The sequence below is a fragment of the Condylura cristata genome, unplaced genomic scaffold, assembly GCF_000260355.1.
Source record: "Condylura cristata isolate star-nosed mole 26May11 unplaced genomic scaffold, ConCri1.0 scaffold00029, whole genome shotgun sequence".
NCBI lineage: Eukaryota > Metazoa > Chordata > Mammalia > Eulipotyphla > Talpidae > Condylura > Condylura cristata.
In genome coordinates, this window is record NW_004567130.1 from 16,874,903 (window position 1) to 16,892,624 (window position 17,722).

Here is a 17,722-nt window from a genome sequence, read left to right on the forward strand (position 1 = left end):
CTTATTCATGTTTCATGGGTATGCGCCTGTGATAGCAATGATGGAAGTGAATGTCTGGGCCCAGAAACTGGCCACTGGGAATGTGGGTAGACCTCCAGTAGGAAGGAAATTTGCATTAAACTTGAAAATGTCTGTGGTCATATTAAAAAGTAGGATGGTATTTATAAATATAAGGCTGTTTCAAAGCCTATAAACTGTCTGTTGACTTTGGAAATGATTTCTTCTGGATAAAAACTCAAACCCTTTTATAAATGTGTTTGAGCATTGTTTGTTGAAATTAAATCCTATCTTTGCATAAATAAACTATTTGTGTGGCCATTGGGAGACAGTATTTCTCTGCATTCTTTTAGGAGAGCTTGCAGGGAGGCTAGGGTGGGCTTTCTCAAAGCCAGGGTCTGCATTTAGGGCATCTTTGAAAGTTTCTTTATCTTTTGGGGACACTAAGGATTCAAGGTTCTTCCCTGGAGGTGTATTTTGAAAACAGTTTCATAGTTCCCTGCAAAGGTCATTGTACATTTGGATGGAAGTGATGCTTTTCTCTCGGGTCATTAGCAAGGAAAACTATCTCTCCTCCTGCCAGGAAAGAAGCCAAAAAAAAAAAAAAAAAAAGGGTAGTGAGATCACAAAGAGGTTCAGTATGAGCTTCTCATAGCAACAGAAACAAAAACTTTGTGGGCTTTTTCTCTTTACACTTGGGAAAAAAATATTTAAATACAGAAATGTACATAGGTTAATCTATCGAATATTGTGCACAGAAAAAAAAAATAAAGCCCACATAATAACACATGGTCTTTACTTTGCATTTTTCCTTTTAACAACAAACCCAAAATATTGTAACATTGAAGAGCTTTTCCCTTTTGGGACCTCCTGTGTCTTCTTCCTAACCTCCTAGGTGACCACTATCATCATTTTGCTAAATATCTGCAGTCCATATTCTTATACTTTATAAAATGTGTACTTGGCCATAAAGAATACAAGATTTGGTTTGCATTTTTTAATTGGTGTGGATTTTGTATACAAACTGTAATTTGCTGTTTTCACTCAACATTATGTTTCTGGGGTTAGTTTATCTCAGTCATGGAAATAGCACTGCAAATGCTATATAGATACACTTCATTCACCTTTGTTGCTACATTTCAATCACTATAGCAATTTATTGTATTATATAATCACTATCTATATTATATGTGCTAGACCATCATGTTAGATAGTAGCCAAAGCAGGCATAACCCCCTTCCTGAGGCAAGCACTGTGCTGGGCAGTTTATACACTGTGTCCACTTAATCCTCACACTTGAATGTTACCATGGTTACCCTTTTCCCCAAATGAGAACATAAGAGGTGCGCAGTGTGTATTGGCTGAGGCTGGGTCACTTTGTCTGTGGATGGATATTTAGGTCGTTTCCTTTTTCCCACCACAATAAACGCCAGAGCAGACATCTTTGAACTTGCTTTACTATGCCAGTAACTTTTCTACATGTAAGAGTTTCTACGAGGAAATGCTGCAGAGGGTGGCTGATGTTGAGCGTGTGTCAGCAGACTTCACTCGGCTCTGTGTCATGCTTGTCAATGCACTGCTGAGCAGTGGTCATCTTACTGGGCCACTTGTGTGTGTTAGTTTGTTTTGTAAAATGGGGACTTACAAAGGTTGGGGTAGGGTTGAAGGGGAGCGACATGGGGTGAGTCAGGAGGAACCAGGGCAGCTCGGGTCAGGAAGAGCATCCCTGTGGCATTAGGCGGAGTGGGCCAGACTCATCAAAGTTGCAAAACAACCCCCAGGACCCAGCCAAACAGCTCTTCTCTGTTGTCTCATTTATAGGCTTGAAAACAAGCAATAGGAACTTGTGTTTATTTTTTACGTCAAACCACACCCAACAATCCAAAACGGCAAAATAAAGCAGAAATTTGGAAAATCCAGTGGTTCCGAGCATGCTGTGGGGTGCTGTGTGACCCCCAGCGATTAATCTGATTTTCCTGGTTGTTGAGCTTTCCAGGTCTTAGGGCAAAACAATCATACTTTCTTGCCTTGCAACCAAAAAAAGTTATTGACACAGAAGGGTGGTGAAATCAATTGGATGAATTCTTTTTGAATTTATGGAGAATAAACAGACGGACACATATTTAATATTAGTTTTTGTACCTTAGATTTGGCTGAATATCTAACAACCATTTTTGTTGTTGTTGCAAATACTTCCAAAACATTTCAGGAAACTTTATCTTAACCTTTGAAATTGGTTTTCCTTAGGAGATAAAAGGGAGCATAGTATATTAACGTGTTATGGAATTTTTCTCTTTGCTGTGCCAACTTCATGAAAATATTTAACATCTCTTCGTTTGCCTACATAAACTGACTTAAGTTGTAGAAAGAAGAGAGGGAGAGGAAAATATACAGACACAATTCCAACAAGCAGTGGTTTTGCAAACAATTGGTTACTTGATGAGATTCAATGAGTTGTTTTCAAAACATCTGCTGGACCAAATCCCTGTCTTTGTCTGTCTGCTCCGGGGCCAAGATATTAAAGCTCTAACTAGTAGTGTTTAAAATTGCTTCAATCAGTTATCGCTAAATTCAACTTCTTTTTATGTCAAAAATAGCTCACTGGTAGCTTGAGTGAAGCCAACTGGCTTCTCTTCAAAATGGTTTGTCTGAGGTTTGGGGGCCACAGGAAATGCTTCGGCCCTGCTCCTAGCTGAGACCCCATTGATGTACCTTGGAGCGGGGCCATTTTCATTTGCTAATAAAGCCCTAGAATCCAGTGTGAAGAACTGATGATAGATGCTGGCGGCCGCTAGCTGTGGGGGAAACAAGACGACATCTTGAAGGGGAAGGGAGAAAATCAGACTTAAACTTAACAGTGGCCGAAAGCTCTTCCTCCAGCCAAGTCCTAATGGAATAACGACTCCCTGACTATCCCAAAGGCTGATCATGTGGGAATGTAGGGCTGGGGGCGAGGGAAAGAGACAGCACAGAAACCAGGAGAGGGAATAGATGTTTTTTCCTCTGTGTGAACCAGGGAGGAGAAGAACGGAGAATGGGCATTATTCAAAGCAAGAGAGGGAGTTTGCATCCTTTGGTGGGGAAGGGGTTAGCAGGTTTTAATTGTGTGTGAGGGTCATTGTATCACATTAGATAGAGGGACACTTATTTTCATGATCTGAGGTTAAATATCTTCAGGAGATGTGACAGGTGTCCGTCTGCCAAGGGGTGGACTGTGTTGGCTTGGTGACACGTTGTGTGAATGTTTGTATTACGGAGGTCATTGCCTCCCAGATTTCAGTTATTGTCCAACTTGCCTTCTGATTTTCATCATATCCAAGACTGTTGGCTCCACTTGCTGTTTGATTCACTTTTCTAAATCTAAATATCCACTTTGGGCTTGTTATAAACAATTGTGAGCTGGCTGGGCTGGTCTTCTTTAATGTAATGTCTATTACCATGAGTATAGAGTTTCATTTTTTAAAGATTTATTTATTTATGCATACAAGAGCAGGGGGGGTAGAACAGAATGGGGTGCAGAGTGGGAGGCGGGTGAGAGCCTTCACCAGAGACAGAGTGGGGAGATCTACCAAAATACACTGCTGAGGGGAGCAGCAGGTAGGTCAGGAGAGGTCTGCTGTGCCATGTGGGTCAGCTCCTTGGCCGGGGATTGAACTTGTGTTGCAGTGGCTGCTGATGGCTTCATAGTGCTGAGACTTAATAGTGCTGCACCACCAGGGAGGGCCCACGAATATATATGTGTGTGTGTATGTATAAGTATTATACATAATTAGCACGTGTTAATAAGTATTGTATATTTATACATGCACACATATACATATATACACATGCATACACACACACACACACACACACACACACACACACACATATATATATATACATACATACTTATTGACCTTACTTTGTGAAGTTATCTGGTTATAGCTAAAATCATCTTCAGGAGGTCAGAGTCTAGAATGCTGTAGGATTGCTAAGAACACAGGCTTCAATGTCAGACTTGATTTAAATCTCAGCTCTCACATTTAGCAGCTCTGCAACTTTGTTCAAATTACTTAGTCCTATTGTGCCTCTTCCCCGTTAATAAAATGGGGTCATTCTGCCATCTCTTTGGCCTTTCTGGAAGAATTAAGTAAGGTCAGGTATGCCCACTGTCCTGCAGGGAGCCAGTCATGTAGCAGGTACTTATGTCTTCCAGTTCATAGAGTGAATCTCTAACTTCAGGCACCCCAGAGAGAGATTGTACTTGGGAACAGACCTTTTAAGGAGGTAATTAAGGTGAAACAAGGTCTTGGCAGCAGGTTCTCATAGGACTGGCGTCCTTATAGAAGAGGTGACCAGGATAAGACCAAATCACGGAGGAAAGACCCACGTAAGGCCCCAGGGAGAGTGTCCTCAGAAGAAGCCAGCTCTCCTGGTTGGACTTCAATCTCCCACACAGAGAAAAACAGCATTTCTGTCATCAAATCCCCCAATCAGGAGAAGGCCCCCATGAGGTGGTATCCAGTTATAGCAGCTCCATCAGAAAGATATCTGCACACGTACACAGAGTGTAGATCCAGGGAAGACCCAGTTTACAGCCCTGGCGGGGAGTCACAAGCCATGTGTCGTTAGCTCCATGTATATCCAAGAGGATGGCGCAAAGCTCTAAAAGCAACAGTGACATCTAGATTGAAGCAGAACTTTCTTGACACATCCACAGAAATGCTGTCATCCAGGAATGCAGTCATCACACAAGAAGTGTGATGACTCATCCCATCCCAATTTTGAGCTAAGGATCCTAGCATTCTGTGCAATGCACATCATTTTTAATCAGGCTGAAGGTTCTAAGGAGCTTCTGGCCCAGAGTCATATTCAAGATGTCAGTGATGCTCTCTCAGGCCCCAGTGATGAATGTTTGTCCAAGGATCTGTTTCAGCTCCTCTCTCAGCCAGCGTCGGTGACTCTCTACTTCATGATGGCCCAACTACACTCGCCATGCTATTTAATGAATTCCAAATGTGTTCCTTAGTCGTTATTATGCACCAGTGCCTTCATTCACAACAAGTTCTGGATGTAGTTGACTAGGTAGAACATGCAATACTCTTCCTGGCTAAGGAGATACTTGGTGATTTCACCAAAATAGACTCGGTGTCAGTGAAGACTCAGGGAGGTGGGCCCACTTGGGCTCTCCTGGGAAGATTAAGAAAATGGGTAGGTGGGGACCAAAGAAGAGGCCCTTTTAAGATATATTTTTTTAAGATTTACTTATTCATACAGAACTGGGGTACAGGCCAGAGATGCGGAGGGTGAGAGAGTTCACCAGAGACAGAGTGGGGAGCAGAACAGGCAGATCGACGAAGTACACTGCTGAGGGGAGCAGCGGGCGGGTCAGGAGAGGTCTGCCGCGCCCTGTGGTCACCTCCGGGGCAGGCGGGAATCGAACTCATGCGGAAGCGGCTTTAGATTCTCAGTGCTGTGCTTTAACCCGCTGCGCCACCAGGGAGGGGAAGAGGCCCTTTTAAAAAAATATTGTAGGGCCCTCCCTGGTGGCGCAATGGGTTGGGACGCAGCACTGCAAGCCGGCTGCAGCTGCTTCAGTGTGGGCTCAATCCCAGCCCCAGAGGTGGTCTGCATGGCGGGGCAGACTGCTCCTGACCCGCCTGTTACTCCCCTCAGCAGTGTATTTTGCTTACTCACCTGCTCTGCTCCCCACTCTCTCTGGTGAATCCCTTCACTCTCACACCTCTGGCCTGTCCCCCAGTTCTTGCGTGCATAAATAAATAAATCTTTAAAAACGTTATTTTCTTACATCATTTGATCCCGTGGCTGTCCCACCACCACATCACCGTGAACCATCACCACGTTCCCTGGTTTGCCGCCTCCTTCCTCCGCCTTGTGCCTCTGGCCTGGGCCAGCTTGCTAGTTTCGACTTTTTCTTGATCTTTTGTTTGGCTTCTTTATATTCTACATATAAGTGAGATCATCTGGTCTTTATCTGTTCCCTTCTGACTAACTGAAGCTAGCATAATCAGTAAAGGAAATGTTTTAAAGGGGAGGATTTTATCATGGAAATTGGGACATGAAAGAGAGTGTTGGCTTCAGGTGTATTTTCTTTAAAAATTTATTTATTTATGCATACAAAAACTGGGGTGTAGGTCAGAGGTGCAGGGGGTGAGAAGATTCACCAGAGACAGAGTGGGGAGCAGAACAGACAGTTCCACTGAAATATTCTGAGGGGAGGAGCAGACAGGTCAAGAGAGGTCTGCTGCAACATGTGGGTCAGCTCCCTGACTGGAGATTGAACTCATGCTGCAGTGGCTGCTGATTGCTTCATTGGGCTGAGACTTCAACCCCTGCGCCACCAGGGGGCCCAAATCCCCCAACATTTTTAGAGGGCACCAGTTGTGCTGGCAGATGCCCATCTTTTGGGGTATGTCTGATGTTTCCACTTGTGTAATGTTCCAGGCTGTGGCAGGAGACAACTTTTCCACCATGCACCCGTATGGCATTGAGGTGTCTGGCTCGGGGAACTCCATGGTGGTGGGCCTTAGAGGAAGCTGATCCACATTTCCTGTGTCCACTGGCTCATCGTTTCATGCTGCTCACTGGCTAAGCCTTTGTGGGTGCTGGATTTTCAAAGACTGTATGACTTTTGGGAGCAACCTGGAACCCACAAACCATTTTAGGTCACTAGGCATGTTTCCATAAGCCTGCTTACAGGCCTGATTCACTCTTCAGATTTGTCCAGAAAAGCAACCTTTCTATAAAACATAAAGGTTTTTGGTTTCTTTTATTTAACCATTTTCATGCAAACTAGTCTCGTTGTCTGAATTTATTCCATACCCTCTAATTCACTTCGGTAATGGAGGTTTTACTCATAGGCTATACTTAGGATAACTGGGGTGGAATCCTGAAGAGATTCTTTACAAATTCAACGAAATCACTTCTATTCTATGTGCCTCGGTGTTTTCATCCATGAACAGAAGATAATACTAGTGTCCATTCGTGGGTTGTTGTGTGGGTTAAATGTAATCTAAAGTCAGCGGAATGTTTAGTAAATGCCCGATGGAGTGTGAGTGGCCAGATCCCCTCTGTGTGTTGAGCTCTGTGTGTGTGTGTTTATTGACCTTTTATTTGCTTTGCATATAAAACCTCACCTGGTTCTTTCCAGAATAGCAGAGGTTAGGGAGGAAGAAGCTGATGCTGTGTGTCATGTTCATTCATACATATGTGTCTGTGTGTAGGCACCTATACGGATAGATACATGTGATAGGTGGTTGAGCAAGTGACGTTAGCACATGTTCTTCTCGAACGCAGGGATATTTATATCAGTCATTGCTGCAACCTCAGCATCATTCATAGTCCTGGGCCCACAGTAGACGCTCAGCCAATATTTATTTGAATTACAAGCCCCTGCTTGGTAGCCCTGAAGGTTGATCTTGGACTAAGATGGAGTGACAACATTCAATGAATTCCAGCTCAAACTCAGATCTATGTCTGTTAAATTGCTTTCAGTTGAAATGAGTGGAAAAGAAGCTCAGCTCAGATGAGGGGGAGGGGTGCTGGAGGTGGGGGGTGCGGAGGGGGAAAGGGGCAATCACTAATTGCCGACAGCTGAGCTGAAGGGGGAGCTGAGGGAAGAGCCATGGACCAAAGCCTGGTTAAATTCAGTGCCCGGGCTCCTTGATGTGATTCGCCTCTTACTGTGCTGGGCATCCCACAGGCCAGCCTCATGCTCACTATCCCCCTACAGGGTCGTTGATCACAGTTTCAGCTTTTCAGATAAAGTTGCTGAGGCTGAGACAACCCATTCAGACTTGGCTTTATTTCCCATTAAAAGGCTTTGTTGTGGATTAAGGGCAGCAGGTTTTCTCAGTTCTACACATGGACCCCAGGGAGGGAGAAGGGTAATTCCACTGCATCTGGATGCCTGCTGGGGTGTGCTAGGTGTGTACACGAACATCCCGCTAATCCCTTGGGAAATGCAAGCAGCTGGGGACTGGGAGTGCACCATTTTGTAGAAGAGGAAACAGACGGAGAAGTTGAGTAACTGAGACATTGGAGGCCCACGTCTGTCTGTTTACCCCAAACTAGACCATAGTAATACCCTTACTGAGACTCCTTTGAAAATGTGCTTTGGCATGGGGAATCTCTTTCCTGCTTCTCCTGGTCCCCACCCTGCCACACTCCTGCAACAAGCCCTTGGCCCAAAGGTTTCCACATCACACTTGAACCCACTAAAAGCATCACCATCCCTTCTGCTCCATGTCAGTGCAATGAAACGTCATGCAGGACTAGGAGGCTGCAATTTGGGGGTTTAAAGAAATAGTCCCAGGCTCCAGGAGTGGCACGTCACTGCAGCTCTGGGGTTCCCAGCAGGTGAGGCTTGGGCAGCCAACTAGTGCAGTGACCACCAGCTTCTGTGCTGGCAATGATTTTCAGTGGAAAGTAGATATGCACATAGATGAAAGGTTTGATTACAGATTGCCCAGTCCTAAAGCCAACCACCTTGACTTATTGCCTTCCTAACCCAATAGGAGACATTAAGGTTGACGCAGGGCATGGAAGAGGTGCTAAGGCTTTATTACAAATAAGCTGGCACTGATATTTCTAGGGAAAGAGGATGTGGTGCCCAGGATCTATGTGGGCTGTTCAAACATCTTCATTAAAGTGTAAGCTGTTCCTGGGGCTCCCCATTGGCACGGAGTTCAAAGCCTCAGCATTATCAAGTTATGGCCACTCACTGAGAGGCCTGAGTTCAATCCCCAGTCAGGTTGCTGACCCACAGGGCACAGCACACCTCTCCTGTCTCCCCGCTGCTCTCCTCAGCAGTGCATTTCAATTAATCTGCCTGTTCTGCTCACCTCCTCTGCCTCTGGTAAATGCTTTCAGCCTCCACACCTCTAGCCTACACCCAGTTCTTGTATATAAAAATAAATAAAATAAATCTTGGCCTTCCCTGGTGGTGCAGCAGTTCAAAGCACAGCAATAAGAAGCTAAAGCCCCTTCAGCATGAGTTTGATACCTGCCCCAGAGGTGACCCACATGGTGCAGCAGACCTCTTCTGACCCGCCCGCTGCTCCCCTCAGCAGTGTACTTCGTCAGTCAGCCTGTTCTGCTCCCCCCTTTGTCTCTGGTGAATCCACTCACCACCTCTGCACCTCTGGCCTGTACCTTAATTCTGTGTGCATAAATAAGTAAATCTCTAAAAAAAATTTTAAAAAAACGAAGTTGTTTCCAGGAAATTACTGAATCCCTGACATGCAGAGGTCAGTCCTGAAATTATCTGGACTTCAGATGTGAAAAAATGGGGCTCAAAGTTGCTAACCTACTGAGGTCACCCCTCCTAACTCTCCATTTGGGATGGGACCCCAGATCCGTGGACTCCAAACTTCGTTGTTCCCGGTTGACATTGCACCTTATTTTCTCTGAGTAACTTTGTTGCATTCTCCTAAAGCCAAGGAGTGGAGCCTCAGACTAAGCCCTCCAACCAGGGTGACGTAGGGAGAGGCAGACCCAGACAGAAATCATCAGTTCGCTTGGTGTTTTGCCTCTCTTTCCAGAATGCCTGCCTGCTTGCTTGCCTTATCGGCCTTGCAGTGGAGCTTAGCGATCGGATTCTCAGACTGTGTCCACAGGTCTAGACATAATCTATGGGTGAGCCCCCCTTTGCGATGGGTTGAATTGTGCCCCCAGAATTCATATGTTGAAGTCCTAACTCCCTACTTCAGAACATGACCTTCTTCAGAGCTAGGTCTTCACAGCAGTAATTAAGTTAAAATGAGGTCATGAGAGTGATATGACTGGTGTCCCTTTGAAAGGGGGTGTTTGAAGACACATCCACAGAGAGCACCAGGTGAAGAGGAAGACAGAGATGGAATGATTGATCTGCAAGGCAAGGAATGCCTGAGATGGCCAGAAGCTGACTCAAAAGCGGGAGAGAACATGAGATAGAAGTCACAGCCCTCAAAAGGAACCAGCACGGTGACACTGTGGCTTCAGACTAGTCTCCAGAGTGGCCTTTTAAGCTGTTCTGCCCAGGCCACTGTTGGGGCAGCCCTAGGCATGTGGAACAGCCCTGTAGGCCAGGGAGAGACAGAGACCTTGAAAAGAAACTTAACCCAGGCTCAGGAAGCAACTTCTCCAGTGACCACATCTGGGCCTTTGGAGATCAAGGGGGTCCAGAATGGCTCATCTCAAACTTCCCTTCACCGGTGAGGGTCCGGTTTCCTGCCTGGAAAGGCTGGCATGGGTTTTTCCATCTGGGGGTACAGATGCCACACGATGTGTGTCCATGCAAGCATTTAGAGATACTTAACTAGTCTGTCGTTTTAGTTATAGGTTTAGTATTAGACCAACATCTAGCCAGTGATGACACTAATTTAAGCACAATACCTAATAAGATCTATTTCGGAGTGACCTGCTTGGTACCTTTCATTTATTATGTTATTCATACCATCACCGGGTGCTGTTACTGCAGTCCTTTTTTTACATGTGAGAAAATGGAGTCTTTGCCCATTTGGGCAGGCTCTCCCCTGGGGTGACAAGATGGTGACAGAAACAGTCTTTTGGTCTCTACCACGTTCAGTAGAGAGGACAGTTCCCCCCTTTAGTTCCGCTGAAAGTCCCACACCATCCTCTGATTGGATAGAACTTGGACACATGTCTGTTGATGAAGCAATCACGGTGGCTGTGGTATGAATATGTAAATAGGTCCTCTATTGGGTAAAGAGTGTGAGTATTGGCTTCAGGGTTTTCTTCTGCTGGGCAGTGGGGGTGAGGAGGAGGGGAGGAGATGCTCTCAGTGGTGGATAATTTGTGGTTTTCCCCTGAGGCTCTTACTCATCCTGTTTCACTAAACCCAGGTCTGTGTGCTTTAGGTTAGCCGGGAAATGGCTTCAGTGTAGACCTGGCCTCACAGGAACCCTCTCTGTCTTCGCCCGTGCCAGTTTCCACGGAGGGAAGACAGCAGTACCAGTCTGCTTCTGATGCTTTAAATAACCAACCCTTGAAATTAAATAAAACCTTTGAAATTTTGCAGCTGGAACCTTGAAATACCTTTCACTGGCAAGAACTGAACGGTACAGCTCAGGGTTCTATCAGCCATCTTCTGCTGCCGCAGCGTCTAACAATGGTGTGTATATTAACCTGGGAGGCTGTGGGGTAACTGAGTGACTGACTGTTCCCTGGGGCTTCCTTGTGTGTGTGTGTGTGGTCAGCAGGGGTCAGCTGCCATCAGTGAGGAGATTTTGCTGACCTTGGCTGAAACCAACACTGGCTCATTCTTATTACTCAGTAGAGCACTGATTTGCATATCCATCAGAGAGCCACAGGGACTGGTTCAACAACAGACACATGTCCAGCTGTCTACGGTCGGTGTGGGATTTTTGAGAGCATATTGGGAGGAGCTGACCTCTTTCTACTGGACTTGGGCTTTTAAGAACCAAAAGGCTTTCTTCTCTGGGGCCTGGACTGAGACAACTGCATGGATTCAGCTAGTGTCTCATGCTCCAGCAGGCTGGCTCTGGCTTCCCATGGAGAAAGTAGAGGGCCCACGTAGAAATGAACAAAGGCTGATGTTGGTCACTGCTCTACTGGCCACAGCAACTCACAGGGACCAGTGCAGAGTCAGAGTGTCAACTCCAGGGTGTGGGTATCAAGTCGTGTGCAAAACGGGGTCATTAAATCCAATCAGTTCTACAAATTTGATCTTTCAGTTGCTGATGAGGGGTAACTAAGAAGCGAGAGCTAGAGTTAGCAGGAAGACGGAAGACGGGATGCTCTCACGACTGGTCCCCTGCTTGGGAATGGCTGATGCCAGGACTGCCAAGGCAGGAGTCCCCTGGGCACCACTTCTCCTCTCAGCCATTCACTGGATGAGCATTATTTTGTCCCTGGGGGCTGGTGGTGTGTGTGTGTGTGTGTGTGTGTGTGTGTGTGGGTGTTGGTGATCAGGCCATTGTTCCTGCCCCCACGGGGCTCTCTCTTATGGAGATCAGACTTCTGGAAGTCAGTGAGTACACCTTTGGTTCTTGGCAGAGAATGGGGGTTGGGGGGTTGCCTGGCGGCCTCTCCCCCAACAATGCCATTACAAAGGACTGTCCCTCAAAACAGGGCGGGAGGGGGAGGGAAATGCACAGGATTATGGTGATAGCACACGGGTGACCTGGTGATGGGAAACCCTCGGGGATTACAATTGAGATGGGGAAAAAAAATGTACAAAATGATGTAAAAATAAACTTTTGTAATAAAAAAAAAAGGACTGTCCCTCCTGCCATCACACCCCAGACTCAGCCAGGGCTCTCTGGACCCTGCAGACCTGGTCTCAGGCATTTCTTCTGCCCAGTTTCCCCACCTCTGAAACCTTTAGTGGGAAGAGGCCCAAATGCTTCCTTCCAGTGGACCAGTCACATGTGTGAGGAATGAGTCTGGGTGTTCCTCTTCTCCTCCCACCATCCGCGGTGTCTTCCATGAGGCCTGCCTCTGCTGAGGGGAGATTGGCATCCTGCTCCAAAGTGTGCTTCCCAAGCCTCTCCATGCCCAGGAAGCTGTGTGACATCAGCCTGGCACCTGAGGCGTGTGTTCTGATGATACTCAGGGTACAGACGGAGAACAAGGTGGTGGTGGAGAGACCATTTCACACTTGTGGGAAGTGATGGGTGGGAGCATTCTGAACCTCTCTGTCCATTAGCTGCTCTATTCTCTCTTTTCAGTTTCTAACCACAATTCAGGTTTAGATCTGCTCTATTCTTCAATACAAGAAATGTCATTATGCATGTAATACAAGAAAGTCCTTCTCCATGGGCCCAGGAGAAAAATGGAGGGACATGTGAAGAAAAATCAATTTGAGAAAAGCCCAGAAAAATGCCCCTCAGAGCTGCTTTTTCTTTAGCTTTCTGAACCCCCCCCCCACGAGGAATCCTCTCTTCCTCCCTGAGCCCAGGAGTATCTGCCCAGAGAAAACAGGGGTGCAAGGGTGGCCACAGGCCAGCCAGATCAGTGAAAAACAGCTTTCTTTTTGCCAGTGACGGGCCCACACTGTGGGGGCATAAATCCTTTCTTTTATTTATTTTTTATTATTACAGTTCAGGCTCTAGCATGGGCCATAAACGGATTTAAGAGGCTGCCAGAGTGTAGAATTTAATATAGTTGGCATCATTAAATAGTGGCATAGCAAATCCACTTGGGGAAGGCCGGACCCCTCCGTCACCGCCACCCCGTCCCTGCTCCCCCTCCTTCTGACTGAGCAAGTCCTCCAGTGAAGGTTTTCTCACTGAGGGGAAGGACAGAGCCCAGAAGGCCAGGGAGGGCGTCTGCAGCGCTGGTGGAGAGGACACTGGGCAAATGACCAATTAGGGATACTTGGGGAGATGGGCCAGAGCTTCCGAGATAAGCTTTTTATCAGCCTATAAAAATACCACTTTCACTTATCTGCTGGCTCCTTCTCGGGGCTCCTGGGAACAGACCGATGGGAGGACAGAAGGACTTGAGGACAAGGCAGGGATGGTTGGGGGCAGGAGGGGCCCTTGCGGCGGGGGCCGGAGGGACAAGTGACTCAGGGCTTTGAGGCTCAGAAGAGCCAAATGTGACCAGGGATTTTCCATGCAGACGCACCACTGTTCAGCCTCCTAGTCTTGTTTTGAGGTGACAGCAGGGAGCTCGTATAGCTTTAGTGCTTCGTGGGTTCCTTGACTGTCTGTGTCTCCCCATCCTTGGGTCTGAGTCCACTTCATCCAGCGGACGTTAGCCAGTGCTGAAAGGGGCAGATGACACGGGGAATTCGACAGCAGGATCTGTGTCCTCAGAGCTTGGAGTGTAAGGTGGAGACAGAGGACCAATAAATAAGCATATGACAAACTGCTGAGGGGGGCAGCAGACCAGCAGCCGCGGGCATGGCTCTGCAAAGGCCCTGGGGTGGGGACAAAGGTTGGTGCTCCAGAGGAAAAGACACACGGAGGTGCAAGGATGTGGGGACAGAGAGGGGGCAGGAAATGAAGCGGAAGGGGCAGCAGCCCAGCCTGCCGGGGCCTTAACAATGTGGGAAGGAACCGGGTATTTAGCCTCACTTTGGAGGTCGTGAGCAGGGGTAGACATGACCTGATGCCTCCCTTTCGCTTCATGGTGGGAGATCAGGTGGCTTCAAGAGCTGGACTGGGCAGCGGGGTGGAAGGGTGGTGATGGAGTATGGGTCCAGCAGCCTGCAGGTGGTCTGCACTGGGAAGAAGACCCAGCCCCCGCCCCCAGCTCTCAAGTTCTGCTAACTCTGGAAATGTCCTTTCCTACCTCTGCGCCTCCTGGCCTCAGTTCCTCTATAGGTAAAATTAGACAACTGGTGCAGTTATTGGTAGGCCTCTCCGGTCTGGGTCTCCATGGGTGCGTGCCAGTTAGCTCTGGGTGAAGGGTGTATTTGGAGAAAACCTGCAAATTCCAGCATCACCGCCCCAGTGAGGCTTGGATCCAGGGTTCCTTCCAGAGGAATGTCCCCCGCCACTGGAGAACGACTCCTGGTCATGCCCACCTTACCCTGGGACCATGCCAGTGGCCATGTGGCAGCTGAGTCTGAGCTGTGAAAGGAGGGCTGTGATGTCACCATGTGTAAGACAGACAGACAGACAGTGCCTGGGCCACCTTGCTGCTTGACCTTGGGGACAGAGGTCAAGGTTCAGCAGGCCAGGAGCCCTGTCCTCCCCCCTCCCAGGTTCCAGAAAGGTTGGCTGCAAGCTGTCCAGCCTCCCTGGGGCTGTCACCCAGGGGTCTGCAGGGCTCCAGGGAGCGGGTCTGACCTGGAGGGGTCTGAGGGTGGAAGGCCCAGCCTGGGGGATGCCCAGTGGTGTGCTGATACCTGGAACCCAGAGGGGTGGGATTTAGGATCAACACCTACCCTTCTGGGACAAGGGGGTGAGCATGAAGAGGAGGGGTGGGGAGGAGAAGTGTGCACAGAGGGTGAGGTGTTTGTATACTTTCCCTGCACCTGAATTTTCCAACCTGGTGGGTGTGGGAGCTTCCCTGAGTGCTGCGGGCAGTGAGGGGTAAGTGACAAGGTCCCTTCCACCGCGGGGCACCTTCTGCCCAGTTCCCAGGAAGTGACTGTGGAATTTGTTTCCAAATATAGACTGGTGGCCCATGCAGCCTGCAGGCAGCCCCTCTGGCCTCCCGGGCAGGCAGGATCCACACTGATTTCCAGGGGGCCCGGGGTCTGCCAAGCTCTGCGTGGAGCTGTCGGTAAAAATAATAATCATAAAATTGCTAATAAAAAAGGAGGGGAGCTGAACAGCGGGTTATGAGCTCCGGTCAGCACTCGACCCATGTGAAGTTTGAGAGGGGCTGCCCTGCGGGCCGGATTCCTCTGTGCATTGCCAGGACACCCTCAGCCACACAGACCCCAACCTGCAGTCTCACCCACACAGACCAGGGCCCACCCCAGCTCGCAGGTGTTTTCCCATAAGGGGTTGCACAGTCACAAATAAATATATTGCTAAATACCCTCTCTCAGGAAAGGACACCACCCGCCCTCCGCCGCCAGCAGAGACATGCAAAACCCTGAAGAGGGGTTTTGCACACTGTCATCCAGACACACTCAAGGACAATGTGGCTTCAGCCACACTGAAGGAGATGCACAGCTCTGGCTTTGTCACAGGCTGGAGGCAGGAAGGAAGGGTGGGGGGAGGCGTGGGCTCACCCCTGGGTGCTGATCAAGAGCAAGATGACCACTCAGGGAGCCAGGGGCAAGCGTTGTTGGTGAGGGGCTGCAGAGGGAGTGGTCTCAGAGAAACCCCCAGACAAGGAGCCTGGTGTCTGCCTACCGGTGTCCTGCTGTGGGGTGGGGGGAGTTACCTGGGGGCCCTGGGGATGTGGCGGAGGTCTTGAGGAGAGCCAGCACTGTGCATGGAGATGGGGAGCGTGAATCCCAGAAAAGCCAGGGGCCCGCCAGCTCCAGGGAGCATGTGGAGAGCTGGAACTTCACTCTCCCTTTGGACACTCCTCCGGGATCTGAAGAAGTTGGTCCTTCCTAACTGGAATAGTGAAAGCTGGTACTCCCCAGGCCCCGGCGTGGGAGAGCTGAGTACTAAGGAAATGGGCAGGGGAGGAGAAGTCTAGAAGCAGGAATGGAGGATGGTGCCAGGCAAGGGTCCTTCTGGGTCTGGAAGCCTTAACCAGGTCTGGGGCTGTCTCCTGGCCAATGGCGGCAGCCTTGGGGCAAACAGAGAGGGGCTGTGGGAGAGGAGAGTGGGTAGCTGCACTCAGTGGAGGCTGCTCTTAGCTCTGAGCCCTGCTGCCTCTTGGTGGTGTCCCAGGGGAACGTCTTTGGGGCGCCCTTTCAGGCTCTACCTGAAGGATCAACGCCTAGGGCATGGCGGCTCATTTTGCAGCCAGCAGAGGCTGTGTGCCTCTAGCAAGTCCTTACCCTCTCTGAGCCTGATTTTTCATTTTGGAAAGTGGGGTGAGGCCCATCTCCTTCTCTCCCCCATCTTCCCCACCCACTGCCCTCCCCTGGAGGACAGTACGTGCTGGCTTGAGGCCTGAGGCTTGGGATGAGAACAGGACAGGGGGGCACGCACCCACCCTTCCATCCTGCGGAGTGCTCAGACTCGGGGCTGCCTGCGTCCACTGAGCCTCTTCTGGCCCCTTTGCTGCCTCCGTGGAGAGGGAGGGATGGACACAAGTGAGACTTAAGCCTTTGCCCTCGAGACTCAAAGGGCTTCCATCTCTCTGAGTGATTTTAGATGCGCTGACTGCCCTTTGCGCTTCTCCCTCCCCACCCCCCAGCCTTTTCCACCCCTTCCCCGCCCTGGCCTGGTGGGAAGCCTTGTTGTGTAAAACGGGCTTCTGAGGTCTGGTCAGCCCAAGTTCCAATCCTAACAGGTTCTGGCTGGCCGGTCCGGAGGCTCTTTTGTAGAGCGGGGGACCAGCCACCTTCTCATGAGCAAAATGAAGCACGGAACTGAGTTCCAGACGCATCTAGCCTTTGTCCGAAAGGGCAGAGCCCTTCCACAAGCTCACTGATGAGCCTTGAGTGTCCACATGGCTCACTGGCTCGCTGGCTCCTGTGTTGCTGTGAATATATGAATGCAAAGCCCAGGGAGGAGAGGAGGGATTTTCCTGGGGGAAGGGAAGCCCTGGGGGTACTGGAACATCAGGTCAGAGCCTTGGAGACATTACAGTGGGAAGCAGAGGGGAGAAACTGTTTGGTCTTTCCTGACCAGTAGGGAGATGGATGGAGGCCTTAGCCCAGGGTGAAAGGAGGGGTGGGGAGTGGCTTCCATTCCTTGGCTCAAGCCCTGTTGGGGGCTCAGGCCCTGACCTTCCCGCCAGCCCCGTTTGCTCCTGGGCTCTGTCCTGGCTCCCTCCCTCCCTGCCAGGACCCCCACCCCCACCCCCACATGCTGCCTCAGTGCTGCCCAGTGCTGAGTGGCCTGGAAATGAGAAGCTGTTTCCATCTGTGTCATAGTGTCCACTGCCCACCCCCAAAAGAAAGGGGCTTGGAGGGGTTCAAGAAAAAAAAATGCAACCCCAAACTATTATTTTTATGTTATTTATATTACATCCACAGTCGAACATTTTTTCCCTTACAAGGGAAAGTAGCCTCAATCCTTTCCCTCAAGACTCTTTGCACATTCATGGGGAAACTTCTGGTTCCTGACATTACTTCTTCTATGTAGAAGTCATTCTAGGCAAGCAAAGGATTGCCTGGACGATTTGGGGAGCATCAGGTGAAGACCAGGGCGGGCAGTAGACTGGTCAA